The 20270-nt window shown below is 37.1% G+C and overlaps 1 pseudogene; it reads right to left on the reverse strand.

The window, feature by feature from the left end:
• Positions 1–10538: 10538 nt before the first annotated feature.
• Positions 10539–13153, reverse strand: LOC116555844 (annotated as a pseudogene).
• Between the last annotated feature and the right edge of the window lie 7117 nt (positions 13154–20270).

Here is a 20270-nt window from a genome sequence, read left to right on the forward strand (position 1 = left end):
TCCATTCATGCAGATGCATTAAGCTTTACACTGGTTGATGTTCTTCTTTCCAAGTGGTTTACAATCAGATTGAAGACCAAGCTTCCAGATTCTGCCAAACCCCACTTCTCATTCACATTTCCAAGATTGTCTCAGGAACGCAAGACAAAATCAAGTCTTTCAAATAGTGTGTTTTCTTTTTATTAATGTAGGCATTGCTCTGTGAAAATGAATTACATTAATAAAATACAAACAAATAATTATAGTAAAACATCTATGATATGAGAAGATAAAATGTGATACATTTATTGAATATAAAAGTTACTTAGGTTTAAACATTTAAAACTGAAGATATGTGGCAATTTCAAATATATCCAGAATATAAAGGGGAAATCCAGTTTAATGCATAGATTTATATTAATAATTCTGTAAATGTAACATGAGCTATTTTATGCACAGTTACAGCCAAGTCAAGAGACCTGAGTCTCAGTCTATATTAGTTTGAGACCTTGACGAGTAAATGAATATATTTTGACTTTATTTATACATATATTTGATGATTTCCAAAGTTCCTATCCCAGACATTTATTCTAAGCAGCAAAGCTGCTTATTGAATTAAATTTTCCATTATCTTTGCTGAGGGATTCCAGGGTCACCTCTACATCAACATCTCCATTCAACTTGTCAGTTTCCCTTCAGTTCTTAGGCTGATTCCAATTCGTATTGTTTAAAGATCTTGTCTCTTTAGCCAGTCTCAGTCTCGTCTCCTCCTTGCATTGCATACCCGTTCTTTTTCTCCACCTTCTACATTTGATTGATGGCCAAGACCTATACATTCTAATTCTATAATAACCCCCCAATCTATTTCTTCTTCTCTACTTCTACTGCAACTACTTGATTTTGAGCTTCCCTCACTTGGATTACTCTAATGAATATATAACAGATCTCCCCACCTCCAGTCTTGTTTTCCTCCAGTTTTTCTTCATGTGGTTATTACTATATTCTTGGAAAATAAAAAGAGTCAAGTTACCTATCTTACACTGCTGCTCATCTTTTAAAGTCCTTGACTGGCTTCTCTTAGATTTTTTTTTTAAAGATAAAACAAGTATTGAACTGAGCATGAAGAACACATGGACACAGGCAGGGGGACAACACACAAGGGAGCCTGTTGTGGGGGCCCCAGGGGAAGAAGAGGATCGGGATAAATAGCTAAATGCACATGGACTGTAATACCTAGGTGATAGGTTGACAGGTACAGCAAACCACCATGACACAGGTTTACCTAGGAAACAAACCTGCATGTTCTACACATGTATCCCCGGACACAAAATTAAACATAAGAATTGAACTATTAAATTTTAACCTCAAAAGATAGATGGGTCTAATTTTCTTCACCTAAAAAAAATGCTATTATCTAATTTGATTCTAAGGACTATTCAGTTTCCCCAAATTCTTCTGTTGTAGATGAAATTCCTGTGCCTGCTGTTCCTGGCACCGGGATATCCTGTCCCTCTACCACCATATACTGTCTCCATCTTTTAGACACTCAGCTTATAATAGGGAAACATAAACCAAAAGAATTGTTGATTCTTAGGATAACCTTAGTGAAACTATTAATGCCTAGGAACATTATAGGTTGCACTGTCTCAATACTGAGTACAAAAGAATTATTGAGTCTTAGAATAATTTTATGAAACAAATAATGCTCAGGGATATCATATTCTTGCTTAAAGTCCATGACTGGCTTCTTTTAGGTTTAAGAAAAAATTAAGACGAAACAAGAATGGAACTGAACAATGAGAACACGTGGACACAGGGAGGGGAACCACACACACTGGAACCTGTTGTGGGTGCAAGGGGAGGAAGAACATCAGGATAAATAGCTAACATATGCAGGGTGTAATATCTAGGTAATCTTGAGTAGGATAGGTGAAATATGTTCTGGGATGGGTTGCCCTATCTTAACACTGAGTCCAACATAATGATTGAGTCTTAGGATAATTTTATGAAGCTAATAATGTCCAGCGACACTATACAATGTCCTGTCTCAAGGATGAGTCCAGAGCATCCATGAAGGTTTTATGTATGACCTCTGACCACATTAGAACATTCCCAGGGTCCTTTCTATCGAGCCATATCACAACATCATAACAGCTCAAATGTGGCAATACATGATCGGCGTTATAAAAGAGGAAATAAGAAGGCTTTTGATGCTTGCTTTTCAAAGTATTTATCTTCTTGACATTTCAGATCTTCTTGACATTTCAGACTGTACATACAATACTATCAAGTCAAGCGAGGTTCACTTGGAATGGATAGAGATCCTTTCCAACTTGTGTGTCCATGTATTCAAATCAGTTCAGATCTCTGCTGGCACAGCACACAGCAGACAAGAATCTACAATTTAAGGGATGACCTTGCACTTAAGGAAAGGAGAAAACCTGTTCAGCTAGACAGAAGGGCAATATTGACATCAGACTGGAGCCATTAGCATTTTGATAATCAAAATTATCCTGAACATAATTATGTTCAATATGTTTTAAGCATATCTTTTTATTTTTAAAAGTTAGTCATCAAAACTGAATAAGTGTCTTCAGAATTCATAGGGAGTGAACAAATTATGCAGATACTCTATGTAGGTCAATTTCTCAACCTTGGCACTCTTGAGGTTTTGGGCAGGATAACTCTCTATTGTGAGGGGACTGTCCCATGCATTGTAGGGTTTTCAGCAAAATCCCTGGCCTCTACCATTAGATGCCAGTAGCACCATCCCCACCTAGTCTGACAGCCTAGAAGTCTCCAGCTATTGCCAAATGTCCCCTTGGAGTGGGGTGGCAAAGTTGCCCCAGATTGAGAACTAATGCAAATGAAACACATATTGTTTTTAGATTCATGACATATTGTTGGGTTATTTTTCAATGGTGAAGAAGAAATGCATGTTAATTCTCTTCCTATAGCATTGGAGTATTTTTATATGTCTAAGGAAAAGACAGTTATGAAGGAATAATTTATAAAGAGTGATATTCTGAACTTAATGAATACCTTCTTTTTATTATATCCTTTGGGAGGAATATTTCAGTAGCAAGGTTTTTCCCCTTTTTTATGTTCTGCCTTTTTATGGTAATCGAAGGAAAGCGTAATATAAAGATACTAACTGAATATCAAGGGCTAATGATATAAAAATATAAATAGAAATAGAAAATGAATTCTCCCTGAGGCAAAGAGAGATGAGAAACAGAGGACAAAGCAGGATTGAAAAATCAGATTTCTTCTGCTCTATTTTATTAATTCATTTAATTAAGCAATTAAACTTCTCACTATGGACCAGGACATTTTTACATTATTTTTGGATGTTACATCATGTATCCTTCTCATAATTCAATTAGCTGGGTGCTATTAATATTTCTATTTTGCAGTCATGGAAACTGAGGCATGCTGAGGTTAGATTACTTGGAACAAAATCACACAGCTAGTAATTGACAGAGCCAGGCCATGCCCGTAGGGTCTGTGATCTTAACAACTATGCTTTGAAATACACACAAAATCAGACAGCCTGGATGCCACCTCCAGCTCCTACATTTAAATCCCCTACTCCAGTCCATTTGTGCTTCCTGTCTGCTTAAGTCAGATTCTCTGGGATGCAGGCACTGAAACAGAGCTTTGCTTGGACAAATTTGAGATGGGTTCTTGGTATCTGTTCTTAGAGCACTGGGAAGGAAGTAAGACCGGGAAGGGGAGACATTGAGCTGTGATGTATTTGCAATAAAAACCTCAGCTGATCCTATTGGGAGATCTTCAGTGGGGGATGGGAGGGTTCTGAGTTTTCCCATCTTCAGTCTGGGAATGATTTTTTTTTTTTTTTTCTGAAACAGTCTTATTCTGTCACCAGGCTAGAGTCCAGTGGCGCCATCTTGGCTCACTGCAACCTCCGCCTCCCAGGTGCAAACAGTTCTCCTGCCTTAGCCTCCAGAGTAGCTAGGACTACCGGTGCATGCCACCACTCGTAGTTAACTTTTGTATTTTTAGTAGAGACAGGATTTCACCATGTTGACCAGGATGGTCTCGATCTCTTGACCTCGTGATCAACCTGCCTTGGCTTCCCAAAATGCTGGGATTACAGGCGTAAACCATTGCGCCTGGCCTCTAGTCTGGGAATGAATCTTTCTGTCAAATCATAGACAAGTTGCTGAATGCTTGCTGTTCATACAAGGGGATGCTGCTTTGTACATGGCAGTAGTTTTCAGCCAAGTGCTGTGCTCAGTGAGAGCCATCAACTGGGAGGGTCAGGTTCAGTGACACTGTGCTTTCCCACTTTGCTCTGGTCAGTGAATGAATAGAAAGGCATAACATTTGTACAGTGTACTAGGAAAACGGAAACAGCTGGTGGTAGCCAGGAAAAGACCAACCATGACCTCTGACCACTCTAGGTCCTACCTGATCTTAAAAGAACTGTAGTGAATCAAGACAGTGCCATGCTGTCACCCATTGTCCACATACGACCATGTAAGGGCAGATTCGTGGGTGTGTACTGCAGTAAAAACCTCTCTGTGCCTAGTTCCCTGGATGAGGCACCTTCTTCTTCTGACTTAAGGTTTCCTTCCACAACTTGGAAGCAGGAACGTGACTACAAAGTTCCCCAAAAATATCCCTCCTTATAGTTTCTGTTGCTCATTTGTGTTTGTCAGTCTAGGTGGCCGGGACAGTAGCCTTGAAGAACCTTGGCAAAAATATCCATCACTGACCTAGATTTAAACTGCAAGAATGTGAGGGAAATCAGTTTGAACTGGCAATATCTCAGAATTTCATAGATTTTCCCCAGAGTTAGTTTGAACCTGTTCAAGCCAGGTGCTTCTGGATGGTGCTGCCCCTCTTCAGTATTGACTTGGTGACCCAAGATGTGTCTATTATGTAGCCCTGCGATCTTCAACACGTGGCTCCTAGGTTTTTCCAGGATCGATTTCAATCCAGTCATCTTCAGAAGTGTGATTGCTTCTGTAGTGGAAATCAGTCCTTCTTGTGGCTGAATTTGGTACCTTTTATTTCTTGAAACAAAATTGCACTCTATAGTTTCTCTCTGGCAGTTCCAGGTACAGATCCCCTTTGACCATCCCCAAGGACTCGGTGGTGGGTGACTTCGCTTGCAGTATCTTTACCCATGAGAAGAATGAGAGAGCCCTCCACAGAGGCCAGTGTAGGAGACCTTGTAGGCACCAGGGTTAACACCATAAATGGTGCCTATAAATGTGGAGTATCAAGACTTGGGCCGGGCCTGCTGCTGAGGCATGGAGACAGCCAAGTTCATAAATCATTTACTTCTTTGAAAAACATATGTTGACAAGACTGTGCTTTCTCCATTTTTTTTTTTGGCAGCCTTGTAAAAAATCAATGACCATAGATTTATATTTCTGGACTATAAGTTCTTTTCCATTCGTCTATATAGCCATCTTTATGCCAGTATCACATTGTTTTAAATACTGAGTAAGTTTTGAAATGAGAACATGAGTTTTCTTTGTTCTTTATTTTTTAAATTTTCATTGACTTTTGGGGAACAGGTGGTATTTGGTTACATGAGTAAGTTCTTCAGTCATGATTTGCGAGGTTTTGGTGCACCCATCACCTGAGCAGTATACACTGAACCCAATTTGTAGCATTCCATCTCTCACCTCCTTCCCACACTTTGCTCAATTCTCTAAAATGCATTGTGTCATTCTTAAGCCTTTGCATCCTCATAGCTTAGCTTCTGCTTTTGAATGACAACATACCATGTTTGGTTTTCCTTGCCAGTTAGAAGTTTACAACTTATTTTTCAATGTATTTGATTGGCATTGCAGGGGATATGCCAGCAATGAGAAAGCGATCTTATCTAGAGAGTGAACAGTCACGTTAGGTCTTAAACAACTTGAGTTGCAACAGGGATGATGCTACTTACAGGGCTCTTGAGAATTCAGTGACCTGCAGGAGAGGACTCCCTAGCCTGGAAGCTACCTACCACTTTACCAAAACCTACAGATGTAAGACACACAGTGCTCATCACAGCATGAAGAAAGAGCAGTAGGGAAGGCAGCTGAGACGAGAGATGTCAACAAAGGCAGCTCTTCCAGAGGCAGCTGTACTCCCATGTTGCTTAGATAATACAGAGCATAAGCCACTGTCTTTATTTGGGCACTAGGAAGTCTTAACAACCTTGTGCTGGGGCTTGGGGAATCGGCACCGTATCACCAAGCACCTTGATCAGAATTCCCTTATGGTTCATGGTAAAGAAAACTATAAAGGAAATAAGAGTTCAGTTTAAATGTAGTTTAACATATTTGCTGAAAATCCTTTCCTCAAAAGTAACATTTATGGCAATATCTGCCCACTATATATATTCATCTAGAAACCTACATTTTAATTTCAATTATTAATAATTCTTCTGTCCATCTGAGTTTCTCTACATGGGAAAGTTCACTTAACTGCATCTGTTTCCACCATATTGTTGTTGAAACAAAGTCCTGCTTTTTAAAAGTTTGGTTTTAGGTTTGTATGGTTAGGCTTAAGAAAAAAAAAATAGAATGAACATGAAAAACGTGTTATATTGATTTTAGCTAAAATTATAGTATAGCAATTACTTAGAAAACATAGTTTCTGTATTGTTTTTCTGAATAAAAGAATAGGAAATTACTTACTGGCGCTTGAACTTGATTTCCTATACTGGCAAATATCTAGTTATCAAGTGACACAGTACGGTTGAAGAGAATGGGTCATACTGGTTAGCTTAGACAAAAGGTTGTGAAAGCGGGTGGGGCTTATTGTATTTTCTTCATTCACTCATTCGTTTACTCAACAAATGGTTGTCCTGTTGTGTCAAATGTGATAGGAGATAAAGATATAAAAATGAAAGGTAAAATTCACCTTTTGAAAGTTTATGTATAAATATTAGTCTTAAGCTAATGTGAAGATACTACAGACTCTCATAGGATCTCACACGGTGAATCCTATTAACCTGTAGGGTTCTTTAAGTGTTCTTCCAGTTTTGTGCAATAATTACCTGCAGATAATCCAGTTGAAAAAATTTGGTACTTGAGACCAAATAATCCCAATTAAATAGGCATTTGAATGTGAAAAAAGAAATTGTGACTGTTTTTCTGATGATCCTTAAAACATTAATATCATGTGTACATGAAAGTGACAAATATCATGTACTAGTTCAACATATAATACTAACATTTTAAGAGTTAACAGAAAAATAAAATTAGACTTATTAATAACAAGTAAATATGTTAACATATTTCAAATAAAGTTGAGTATACTTTTAAAGATTCCACTCTTAGCCGGGCGCAGTGGCTCACGCCTGTAATCCCAGCACTTTGGGAGGCCGAGGCAGGTGGATCACGAGGTCAAGAGATCGAGACCATCCTGGTCAACACGGTGAAACCTCATCTCTACTAAAAATACAAAACATTAGCTGGGCATGGTGGTGTGTGCCTGTAATACCAGCTACTCAGGAGGCTGAGGCAGGAGAATTGCCTGAACCCAGGAGGCGGAGGTTGCGGTGAGCCGAGATCGCACCATTACACTCCAGCCTGGGTAACAAGAGCGAAACTCCGTCTCAAAAAAAAAAAAAAAAAAAAAAAAGATTCCACTCTTTCAAGTTACTTGTATTCTACAGAAAACAATGTCAGCATTCCAGCATTTGGGATGGTAGGTTTTATTAAGATAAGATCTTAATTTATTAATCTAAAAAAATGCAGATACTTTCAGGTTTTAGTGGAAAAGTTAATTTAATTTAAATCAAAGTAGAACAAATTACCTTTGTTTACATACAGAAGTGAGTTCTAAGCATTTGTAAGGAAAGCACACATTGTGGGAAAAGAAGGAAATGCAGTAGACAATGAAAACTAGATTGGCTTAAGGTTTTGCTTAGGAGTGGATGTTTTTGTAAAATGTGCAGAGGCCCAGATTGGTTTGTCTAAGTTATTTCTGTTAGCATTTAGTCTTGTCAAGTTTCCTTTTGAAAGTTTTAGCAGTTGACATCTACAGCAGGAAGAGTGACAGAAATTGTCAGTATATATATTTTTTACTTACGATGATATTCTTTTCTCTGTATTTCATTAATTTGTTAGATATTTTTATTTTCTGTAAAAAGAACCATGCTGAGCCTTTTAGAAAAAGGATGCGAGGATATTATTTGTTCCTAATCACAATATGTTTTTCACAGAGTAATATCAACGGGTCCATCTGTCTATGGAGAAGAAGAAGAGAAATCACTTTAGTGTGTAATTTATTTCTTTGGCATGTGCTCTCAAACAGTGGCTGTATCACAACTACCCAGTAGGCACACAATTAGTTTCTTTTGATTTTTGTTATACTTCATATCATTTAGCAATTCACTCAGCATGTTCCCTGGGCAACGGAATATCATGTGACCATCTTAGTTTAGATTACGTGAACATGTGAATATATAACTGCCTCATTGAAAAAAGGCAATTCAAAAGCCATATTTAAACATTGCTAACTGTTCATATATTGGAGAGAATATGGATTTATTTAATTGGAGCATCAGACATATGCATCTGCTGCAGTGTGGTGTGATGCAGGATTCCTCACAACTGCATTAGTGGTGTGTAGTAATGGGTAAAACAGCATATTCAATTGCAAACCACTTGAAACTTTGTAGTCTGCATTTCTTTCAGCCTAATTCTACACTTGGTCTATAATGATGGATTAGAGAATAGTAAACATTCTGATAGTTTAAAATGGCCCACATATCAAAGTTTATGTTAGAAACACAAGTTTTGAAACTGACATGCAGTCACATAATGACAGAACTCTCAAATTCCCAGGACCTTAGAAGAATGCTTAGAGAGCAAAGTGTTGGAAAGTACAATTAGAATGAATACAAGATCTCTTCTAACACACACTCTATTAAGTGCTTTGTATATGTTAACATGTAGTTCCCAGGGCTTTCCTACAAAAGCATTTTAGCAAATGAAAATTCTTACATTAAAGATGTGGCAAGTCTAGAAGATCGGCAACTAAATTCAGATTGTAAAACAAAGATTAGAATTTCCCACTTCCATGCTGTCTTATTGGGTTAGAATAAATGCCATGTGTCTTTACTTTTTTTAATTATTATTCTTTATTTTATTGCATTTTAGGTTTTGGGGTCCATGTGAAAAACATGCAAGATTGTTGCATAGGCACACACGTGGCAGTATGTTTTGCTGCCTTCCTCCCCATCACCTATATCTGGCATTTCTCCCCATGCTATCTCTCCCCAGCTCCCCACCCCTCGCTGTCCCTCCCCTATTTCCACCCAACATACCCTGGTGTGTAGTGCTCCCCTCCCTGCGTCCATGTGTTCTCATTGTTCAACACCCGCCTATGGGTGAGAACATGCAGTGTTTAATCTTCTGCTCTTGTGTCAGTTTGCTGAGAATGATGGTTTCCAGGTTCATCCATGTCCCTACAAAGGTCACAAACTCATCATTTTTGATGGCTGCATAATATTCCATGGTGTATATGTGCCACATTTTCCCTGTCCAGTCTATCATCGATGGGCATTTGGGTTGGTTCCAGGTCTTTGCTGTTGTAAACAGTGCTGCAATGAACATTCGTGTGCATGTGTCCTTATAGTAGAACGATTTATAATCCTTTGGATATATACCCAGTAATGGGATTGCTGGGTCAAATGGAATTTCTATTTCTAGGTCCTTGAGGAATCGCCACACTGTCTTCCACAGTGGTTGAACTAATTTACACTCCCACCAATAGTGTAAAAGTGTTGCTATTTCTCCACATCCTCTCCAGCATCTGCTGTCTCCAGATTTTTTAATGATCGCCATTCTAACTGGTGTGAGATGGTGTCTCAATGTAGTTTTGATTTGCATTTCTAAAAAAGCCTTTAAAATTCGTATAGTTTCTAGATTCTAGATTTTTCAGTTTCCTTTTTTTTTCTTGCTAAATGCTATAGATCTCTCAGAATTCATTCTGTAACTTAATAGTTACGAGCTTTCTATCAACCTGCAAGTCTGACTCATGTATGCTATTGTGAGCCATTAGGTGCTAGAGGTGCTATTTTTCATTCTTTCAGGAAGTGTTTAGAGTCTACCATAGGCTGTACATTGTGTCAGGTTTGAGGACATAAACAGAGTCCCTAGTCTCATATGGTTAACCAGTTTTATTTAAAAACCTTTTTTAAACATACGGAAACTTTATTTTCTCATTTTTACTTAAAGCTTAATTTCATAAAACACAAAAAAATTTTAAGAGTTCTGTATCACAAGAAATTAAATGGTAGAAATATTCCCTGCTTCATAGATTCAAGTTACAGAAGTTAAAATCTAACAATTTAAAATGTATTAAATATGGAAACTCTACAGTGAAATAAATGACAAAAGGACCTACCAGAACATTTTACAGCTTAGGCATTATTAGTTACTTTTAGATTCTAAACAAAGATTTTGGGTATTCAGAATTCTTTTGCTGTATTTTATATTTACATATCGCTCTACCTATACTGAGTCAAGCTACTTAGTAAAAATGTCTGATTTATGAAAGCATTTAGCTTTATAGCAAAAGTTTTTTCATCTACAGTTACCACCGCCAGAGGAAATAACATTATAATGCTGACAAAAAACCGGTCTTTTCCAACAAGGTGCAATAAATTCATTATGTCATCTCTAATGTAGGTCGAAGAAGTACCAAAGAAGAGAACAATTAGACACGGTTAGTAAAATAATGGCTTTTCCCATCTAAAAATTAACCAGCGAAATAAAACAACTATGGGTGAGTTGGTTTCAGGAAAATCATACTTGAAAATTACAATTATGTTGTTTTCTTCATCTCATCCTCAGTCATTAACAAGAACTCTGTAGACCACCATGCTGTTTCCTTTGTGGACTACATAGTAAATAAAGAAAGACAAACTTCATCAGAATTGGTCATTCCTTTTCCCATTTTTCAGGTACAACCAAATCTTTGTATAAATCAGTAGAACAAAAGAACAAGAAACTTCCAACAGTAGCAGACATGTCACTGTAGCTGTGATCTATCGAATGACTAAATAGATGGCACCCTGGATGGTTTTCTGAGACTATTCTCTGGATGCAAGATGATCTTTTGCACTCTTAACACACTTAAGGCCAAACTGCCATCTTTCAAGGACCTCGCCAGTTTCAGTTGTTGAGATGACCAGTCAGTTTCTGAACTGAACACTTGTATAGCCAATGCTTTAGTTGTTCCACCATGTTACTTAGGTATTTTATGAACTCAAAATTAGTAGTTATAAGCATGGTGAGCCCATATTTCCACACTGGAGTAAAGGTTCCAGATGGATATATGCCATGCTGATAGAAAATGTTGATGCCAAATGAGAAGAACTTGACCATGATTTTGGCACTCCTGCACAAGGTGACATTGTACTCCCAGAAAGCTGTAGTGCATGGCCAAATCCATGGACCAGGGCACGCACCTTTAGCTGGCAGAGCATGTTCACAGGTCCCACTGCAGTTTTTGATCAATTATTTCAAAAATTACCAAGTTAATAATTGTAAAAAAGTATTAAATTTGAATTTATATATCTCACTTTGCATTACAGTCAATCATGGAATTATAAAATAATAGTTATGCTGCAAAAAAAAGAAAAACTGGCCTAGACAGACATCAGGTGAATGGTTTTAGAATCTTGGATTAGTGGTAGACTTCCTAAATAAGTCCCTAAATATGCCCATGAAGGAGAGACATGTGTTTTGACTTCATACAGACTAAATTACCGATGAGTTTAGAAGGCCATAAAATTATGTAATATGTGCAAAACCGGAAAAGAAATTTATAACTTATGCTTAGATGAATGATATGCTAAATTTATAAAGGGTCTTAAATTTTAAAAAATGATAGAAAACAGGACAGAGGGCACAAACTATTTCAAAAATAAATTTAAAATGTCAGTAATGTCAGTAAACACATGGAAATACATCTTGCTTGAACAGCAAGCCAAGACATGGGAATGAAATCAGTGTGAGACAGTTTTGTGCTCCTTAGACTGACAATACAGATAGCATCCAGCATCTGTGGAGTGTCATCAATCTCAGCCCAGCCCCACTGCCTTAATTTGGTGCTGCGATTGACATTTTTTGAATCCACAGTGCAGAATCCACCTTGCTGGCAAGGTTTTGCTTACAGTCCTTGCAAACCTTGATTCTGTTTTGCTCTGCAGAATAAATTCTCAAAGGGAAAGAGACTGAGTGGCTGGATCTGTTTTCCTCTTTGCTAATAAACCCCCAGCAGTCACTTTCATGTGTTCCTTTCTGGAACCTACATGTGAACCAACGTACAGGAAAGGGGGAGGTACACAATGATGCGTGCATTTACACATTTTAATAATTCAGAAAACTCTTCTCCCCCTTTCTCGCCCATACCTGAATTTTCTGGCTATAAGGACCTAATGGCAAACAACATCATGCAGATAACCTTTGTTTAAGGTTTTCAGTTACAAGCTATCTTGAACATTGAATTCTATTAACTTTTTACAGATACTTTTTTATGTTTTCTATCCAACAGAAATCTTTACTATTATCTTCATCAGAATCATACAACTGTTACAATCTCAACACTGTCCAGTTATTTTGAAGTACTTTTCCTTTTTTGCTATGAAAAGCATAGTTCTACTTACCACAGTTTGGGGTTACCTGATTTGAAGTACTATGCACTATATTATGATCTTTGCAGCCAAAGGGGAGAAAGCCTTCTCTCAATTTATCTGCTACCTAAATGTTCAAAGTTGTAATTAATTAGGAGGCAAGAAAATGCATTTCAGAGATAAATCTAGTCAGTGAGAAGTTCGTCATATCTTATAATTTTCCCTTCTCTATAGCAACTGCCAAATTCATGTCTGCCTACAAATTTAGAAGCAGAAGAAATCACAGAAGGGCATAAAAAAAATCTGACAGCAAGCCAAAAAGGATATCTGACATTTGCATATTTGTCAAAGTCTTCCACAATACTATTGGACTCAAGTGTTGAGAAACACTGAACTCTTGAATGTTTGTTCCACTTTATTTTTCCTGAATTACCAAGGAGAGATGGAGCATAGGTAATTATGCCTTTATTAGCCCAAAGCTCATTATAAGTTCAAAGTCATATAATTATGGTACCTTATATCAAGAAGGCCCAGCCCCAATTGTTCATTCTCCATTCTTCCTCCTGTAATTTAATACAACCATCACATACCCAGGTGCTCAGGAACAAAACCCTGGAACTCAAAATCTAGGGGAACATCAAACACTGGGGTCTGTTGGAGGGGCTAGGGAAGAGACAGAGGAGGGTGAGGAGGATGGGGAGGGATAACATGGAAAGAAATGCCAGATACAGATGATGGGGGGTTGGAGGCAGCAAACCACCTTGCCATGTATGTACCTATGCAACAATCCTGCAGGTTCTGTACTCCAGAACCTAAAGTTTAATTTAAAAAAAATCTAAATACAACTGCTTATTACCATCTTTATTCTAAACCTATTTCAATCTACCAACACATCTGACCCTGATTGCAGTTACCACAACCCATTAACTGGACTTAGAATTTCTCCCTGGCCAACCCCTCCAGAGAAGCAATTTGCAAAGTTGTTTTAGAAGCATACATTGGATCAAACCATCCCTAAAAGTATAAAATGAATTCTCATTCCATGATGGTCCCTGTCAGCTTCCCAGAACTCAGTTCTATTCTTCAGTTCTCTCTGCATTATTCATTATGGTTGAAACACATGGGCCTTCTCACTTGTCCTGAAATAAGCCCAGCTTCTTTTCAGCTTAGCACCTTTGCATATGACCAGCTTAATTTCATCATTTAAGTCTCGGCTCAGATTTAAAAAGGCTTCAGTCAGGCACAGTGGCTCATTCCTGTAATCCCAAAACTTTGGAAGGCCAAGGCAGGAGGATTGCTTGAGCTCAAAAGTTCAAGACTAGCCTGGAGAGCATAGTGAGACCCCACCTCTACAAAAAGTAAAAATAAAAAATTTAAGTGGGCATGGTGGTATGCGTCTGTAGTCCCAGCTACTCAGGAGGCTGAGGTTAGAGAATTGCTTAAGCCCAGCATGTTGAGGCTGCAGTGAGCCACGATCATACCATTGTACTCTAGCCTGAGTTAGAGTGAGATACTGCATAGAAAACAGACAAACAAAAGGAAGAGGAAAGAGACCTCTCTCACAGTTATAGTTAAATAGTTCCTAATACTGCCTCACCAGTAGTTATCACTTTCTTTCAATTTCTTCACAGCACTTATCACTATTGAAATGACCTCATTTGCTTATTTAACTGTTCACGTCTGGACTGGACTCCATCATGCCAGAATGAAACCTGCATCAGAGCACAGGCCCCTTCCTCCCACCCCCACCCCCATGACTATATTCCACCTGTACTATGTGCCTGGGATATTAAATATTTGATTGAAATTCTGTACAATAGGATGTACAGTGATGTACTATTAGTGTTTGGTGCCTGTTTATAGATAGCTCTATTCAATTCATTGATTATTCTACTTAAGGTGTATATTCATTCATCAGAAAATCCCAGGCTGAAATAAACTCAGATAAATGAATATCTATGCAATCGTTGTATTTATAAGAAATGGGTTCTATCTTCTTGACCAATAGAAAAGGTGCAAAAGGAAATCACACTAAATATATGTGGTTTCTGTTCCAAATATTCTCTTTAAGAATGTATTTTTATGGTTATAGGACTCAGGAAAGGTGATTTTTCCCTTTAATTCTAACAGACAAAGCTCAGTTTCATCAGGGAAAATAATTGTAAATCCTGATGATAAATCTCCCAGAGGAGTTTGCTGATTCAATACTTCAAGGCAACCAGTGTTCTGCCCTCAATTTTATTTTTATTGTTTTTGAATGATTAATATACAGGCATTGACTAATAATGTCTTTTGCAGAATTGGATTATAATGTTGATGGATTTAGAAATGAGACCAGAAGATATATTATAACTACAGAGCTTAAAACTTAAGCTAGTGGGGCCAAAGGGGGGAAAAGTATACATAAATCTAGAGCTCAACTTCAAAATAAAAATTATACCTGGCAACTTTAACAAAATACTCAAAATGACAGATCCATATTGGTAGCAGTGCTCAGGCATTTATAAAAGTCTCATCCAGCTGAAAAAGTAGAAGAGATATAAAGTACAACCAGATCCTCTCTTCTGGGCTCTCGATTTTCCAAACAAATTGAGTGTAAGGCAAATTATGAGAGTAATGTTGCTTCTAATAAAATACTGATTTTAAATGGATTTTCTGGTACAATTCCAAAGAGAAAGTATGTACCATTGAGACTTAAAGAAACTCAAGTACCATGGGCTCTAAAAGGATTATGAAGCTCTGTAGCCAAATTGTATTTTTAAAACAAGATTGCGTTAGAGGTTTTCCTAAAGTGAAGATAACGTTAGAAGTTGAGGTGACTTATAGCTATTTGGAGAAATTCATTAGGATTTTATAGGATGGGTTCGGGGGATACAGTTTTCATTAAAAAGAGTGGGCAGTCAAGAGTATATATTTCCCCAGCATCAGACAATAGGCTACTGAGAAAGAAAACGATGTAATTAACAATGGTATTAAGAATCTGTCACAAAGTCTCACCTGTGCCCCTTTAGTCCCGGTGGAGAAGCTATTGCAGTAGAGAGGCAAGGACATACTATTTAAAGTATGTACTTGAAAGAATACTGTAACACCACTATAAATTCAGCCCAGTGTTTTGTTTCTTTAATCCTCAATTGTAATAAAGCAGAATGTCTTCCAAGAAATAAGGTTATTTCATGGTTAATACATTCGATGGAAGAGTCAAGAATCAAAATTCTAGTTGCTAGTACTCTGCAACTAACTTACTCAGATTTTTCTCAGTTTCAACTTCTCATCTGTAAAATAACAAAGTTAATGAAATGATCTTTAATATCCTTTTATGTTCTAAAAGTGACCTGATTATATTACTTGGGTAGACACTGCGGGACTATTTAATAAGCAGAATATGAAGGGAAGTATTTTGTTCTACAATTAAACAAACACACAAACTAATAAAAACAATTGAACAGAAGATAAAAGGATTTAAAACTAAGGGACATTGGTTATTCCTTCTCTCAGATTTATTGGATGTAGACAGAGGATAAAACTGTTTTCTCCTCCCTCTGTACATTTTTCCTGGTCTTAATTTTCTTAGCCCATCTGAAGACTAAAAATGTAATTAAATTGTACACTCCTGAGTTGACAAAATTCCTAAATGAATTGGAAGATGGCTTACATTTGCATGTAACACCAGTGCATAATGCATTATAACAATATACATGTTTGTGTATAGATGACTTAAATACTGTGTTAGCTTTGAGTAAGTTTGCTTTCTCCATCAGTTATCACATACATATTTCACAAAATTGCCCTAGTTTTCTTACATATTATGTTTATTTATCTAAGTATTAAAGGAATGGGATATTTTCATAGTCTCAAAATATGTTTCTGATTAATTACAGAAAAGAATAGCTATATTATGGAGATACCTGGTGGATGCCACCTTAACTAGATGGTCAAAGTTAGTAATGAAGCAAATTGGCAACTTTCTCTGCTCATAGAATTCACTGAGAGAAAACTCAGCATCACTTCTGTGGCGTGTATTCCTGCCTAGAATACATAACATGAATCTCATCATGAGGGAAACATCAGACACATTTAAATAACTAGCCTGTTAAACCTCCAAATTTCAAAGTCATGAAAAACAAAGAACAGCTGAGCAATTGTTGCGGATTTGAAAGATAATAAATAGACATGCCAACTAAATGGAATGCATAAGCCTGAATTAGATGCTGGGCTGAGAATAAAAATAGTCATAGAGAACATTTTGGTGAAAATTGGTGAAATTTGATAATAGACTGAGGACTAAATAATAATACATCAATATGAAATGTCTTCCCTTAATAAATATCTGTGTTTATTTAACAGAATATATTTGAACTTAGGAAGCACACACTGAAGTACTCACAGATCAAAGAGTACCATATCTGCAACTTACTCTATAAATGGCCAACGATTCAGAAAATAAAGCATGTGTGCAGGTGAAGAAAGAAATGGAGAGAAAAAGGAAGGGGATCAGGGAGAAAGAGAATGAAAAGCAAATGGAACTAAAAAAGTATGGTCTTAGACCACTATACGTATATGTATATAGCGGTGCTTGGAACAGAGCTTAGCATGATCTGACAGCCAAGAGTTGTTCCTTGTTATATGTAAAATCCATGATACCTGATAGGCTCTCCATGAGTAATATAGTAGTATAATGAATCCAATTGAAAACCACTGCCTAATTTTTATTTTTTAGTTTTGGAAACTGAAAAATGTGGCTATGAAGATAATATTGTGTATTTTTACATAATTCCAGTACATTAATTTAGCATCTATTGAACTGAACAGAGGAGCTATAACATACAAGACTGAGTTATACTTAAATAAAAGGTACAATAGACAATAATTGTTTAGAATGCTTTGCGATGCTTTCAGAGCTCTTTAAATGTACCCAACCACAGCATACTAATTTTAAATAATAAAGTCCTATAGAGTAATTGGAGTATAGTCTTAACCCATTTAATAATACTTACATAGCTAAGGGCGTCCACATCAAGCTAAGCATACAGATTTTTATGAAGCTATTTTGTAGATACTTGGGCATTTTCTTTTTAATACCTCAATATAATTATAATGAGTTCAGAAGGCTCAGTAACAGTTTGAGATAATTGTGCATAAATTAATTGCTAAAGGGCACAATTAACTTTTTATTAACGTTTATGATAAACATTCAACTTGGTTTCTAATATTTCATAAATTCCATATTTTAATTGTTCCTATATTAAGTTTTATTACTTAATGTCCTTGAATATTTGCCTTGGGGACCAAAGCAAACACTCTTAACATGGTTAATCCAAGGGAAACCTGCATTTGATTAGACAATGTGAGTTGGACAAGCATGGGCTCCAGTCCCCACTGCTGTCAGAGGCAAGGAGGGAGAGTTCCTGAACTCTCCTTTAGAGTATAAGCCTATAACAAAAGAAGCATTTTCATAACATGAGGTAACATCTTTTTAAGGAACTCTGATTTTTCCATTATCAAAATCAGGCATCACCCTGGAACCACCTTGTGATTTGATGTGTTCAATCCTGAATTAAACATCAACAACGTGGTAACGTTGTTCACTCCTCAGGGCTCACAGGGTAGCCTATTCTTGACTTTAAGTAGACCCTCCCGTGGCTCAAGCCTGTAATCCCAGCACTTTGGGAGGCCGAGGCGGGTGGATCACGAGGTCAAGAGATCAAGACCATCCTGGTCAACATGGTGAAACCCCGTCTCTACTAAAAATACAAAACATTAGCTGGGCATGGTGGCACGTGCCTGTAATCCCAGCTACTAAGGAGGCTGAGGCAGGAGAATTGCCTGAACCCAGGAGGCAGAGGTTGCGGTGAGCCGAGATCACGCCATTGCATTCCAGCCTGGGTAACAAGAGCGAAACTCCATCTCAAAAAAAAACACAAAAACTTAACTCCTCAAAGTGGAATCATCCAGTCTTCCTGCCTTGGGAGCTCTAGTCTGGCCCTAAAATACTGGGAGCTAAGCATCCTGTGATTTTTGATAATTTTTAGTAACATTTCTTCATATCACCCTCATTTCTAACTGATGCTTCTGAGCTTAAAGTCTCTCTTTAATGGTCTCATTAAATATTTAGATACAGATTCCCTTAATCTGAAGGCATTTTTATGATTAACTGATGTAGTAATTGACAATATTTTTGACACTTGGAGTCACTCTTCCAGTGGATTTTCTTGTAAGGTTACTTAAGCTTTGTTACTCCAGGGACATTAGGAGTTTCTTTTTCTTTCTTTCTTTTTTTTTTTTTTTTTTTGATAGAGGGTCTCACTCTTGCCTAGGCTGGAATGCATAATTTTGTGTAATACTTATGAACAATTATATATCTAGCTAGTTAGCTATATATGCCTAAAGTAATCAAGAAGGAAAATTTCCAACCAGCCTCCTAATTACATGAGCATCAATTATCCTGACAAGCATACGAAGCTACCTGAACCCTTCTTTTGAGATTTCTAGATCTCTCTGGCACACTGGGCTGATATCCTAAAATTCTCTTCTTTTTGCACAGTGCTTAAGGCCAGTTTCTCTGGTCTATTAACTCACTTGGAGACAGGAAGAGTAAATTGTCCTTGACTGCACAAACAGCCTTGACTTTTGTTTTTTTCCATGAATACAAATGGAAGATTTTTAAAGCTTGGCAGTTTACAAAGACATGCCTCCTAAGACAAATTAAAGATGAGAAAAGCTTTTTTAATTTAAAGCTTGATTTTTTGGGGAGGTAGCCTGGGTGGTAATTATGATTCTGACACTGTTTGGCAATCTTAGACAACCACATAATCTCCCTGGACACATAGTTTTCATTAATTAAAAAAAAAAAGTGTGAATTTAATGTAGGAAGGATATACCTGATGACCTCAAATACTTATCCAGTTTCAAAAATTGATGGTTTCATAATTTAATATGCATAGAACCAGTACTCTCCTCCTCTTCCTGGACTTCTAACAGACGCTCCTGCCATATGTTCCTCCTGTGCTCTGTGCAGTGATCCATTGTAGCAATTATGTGATTGTATTGGAATTTTGTTTTGTATATTTGTCATTCTAGTAGCTTATTAACTTAATGCCAAAGTCTGAGTTTGCTATTTCATTTTTCATCTTCACGTTCTAAGTTTCAAACGTGCTAATTTTCAAACTTAGCACAAAGTGATTCTAAATATGAAGTTGTTAAATGGTCTGAAGGAATTAATAAATGGTATGAAGTAATAAAAATTGAGTTATTTATTCTTAATTTGCATTTTAGGAGGAAAAAAAAAACGTGTCAAATGTGGCCTTAGTAACATGCAGCCACCTGGGGGATACATTCCGAGTGGAGTGGTCACTGTTTCCTATCTTAGTATGCAATCTCTATAGCTCTGAAATTGCCAAACATGGCAATCTAGCGGTTACTTAAAAGCTTTTGGTCCTCAAGCATTAATCGTGAAAATGCACATATCTTGGTAGAACAGAATAGAAGGCATTTATTAGATAGTGTTAAAAGTAGAGCTGAAAGTGAGAACAGCAAGGAAAAAGAAGTGTGTTCTTGATAATACAAGACCAAGAATAAGACCATTTTCTTTTATTTCTCATTTGTCTGACTGACTACTTTATGCCAGACACAGTTTACAGCCTGGTCAACATAAATCCTAAGGGCTGGTGGGAAG

Source organism: Sapajus apella, unplaced genomic scaffold (genome assembly GCF_009761245.1).
Source record: "Sapajus apella isolate SASKATOON/1434 unplaced genomic scaffold, GSC_monkey_1.0 scaffold15, whole genome shotgun sequence".
NCBI lineage: Eukaryota > Metazoa > Chordata > Mammalia > Primates > Cebidae > Sapajus > Sapajus apella.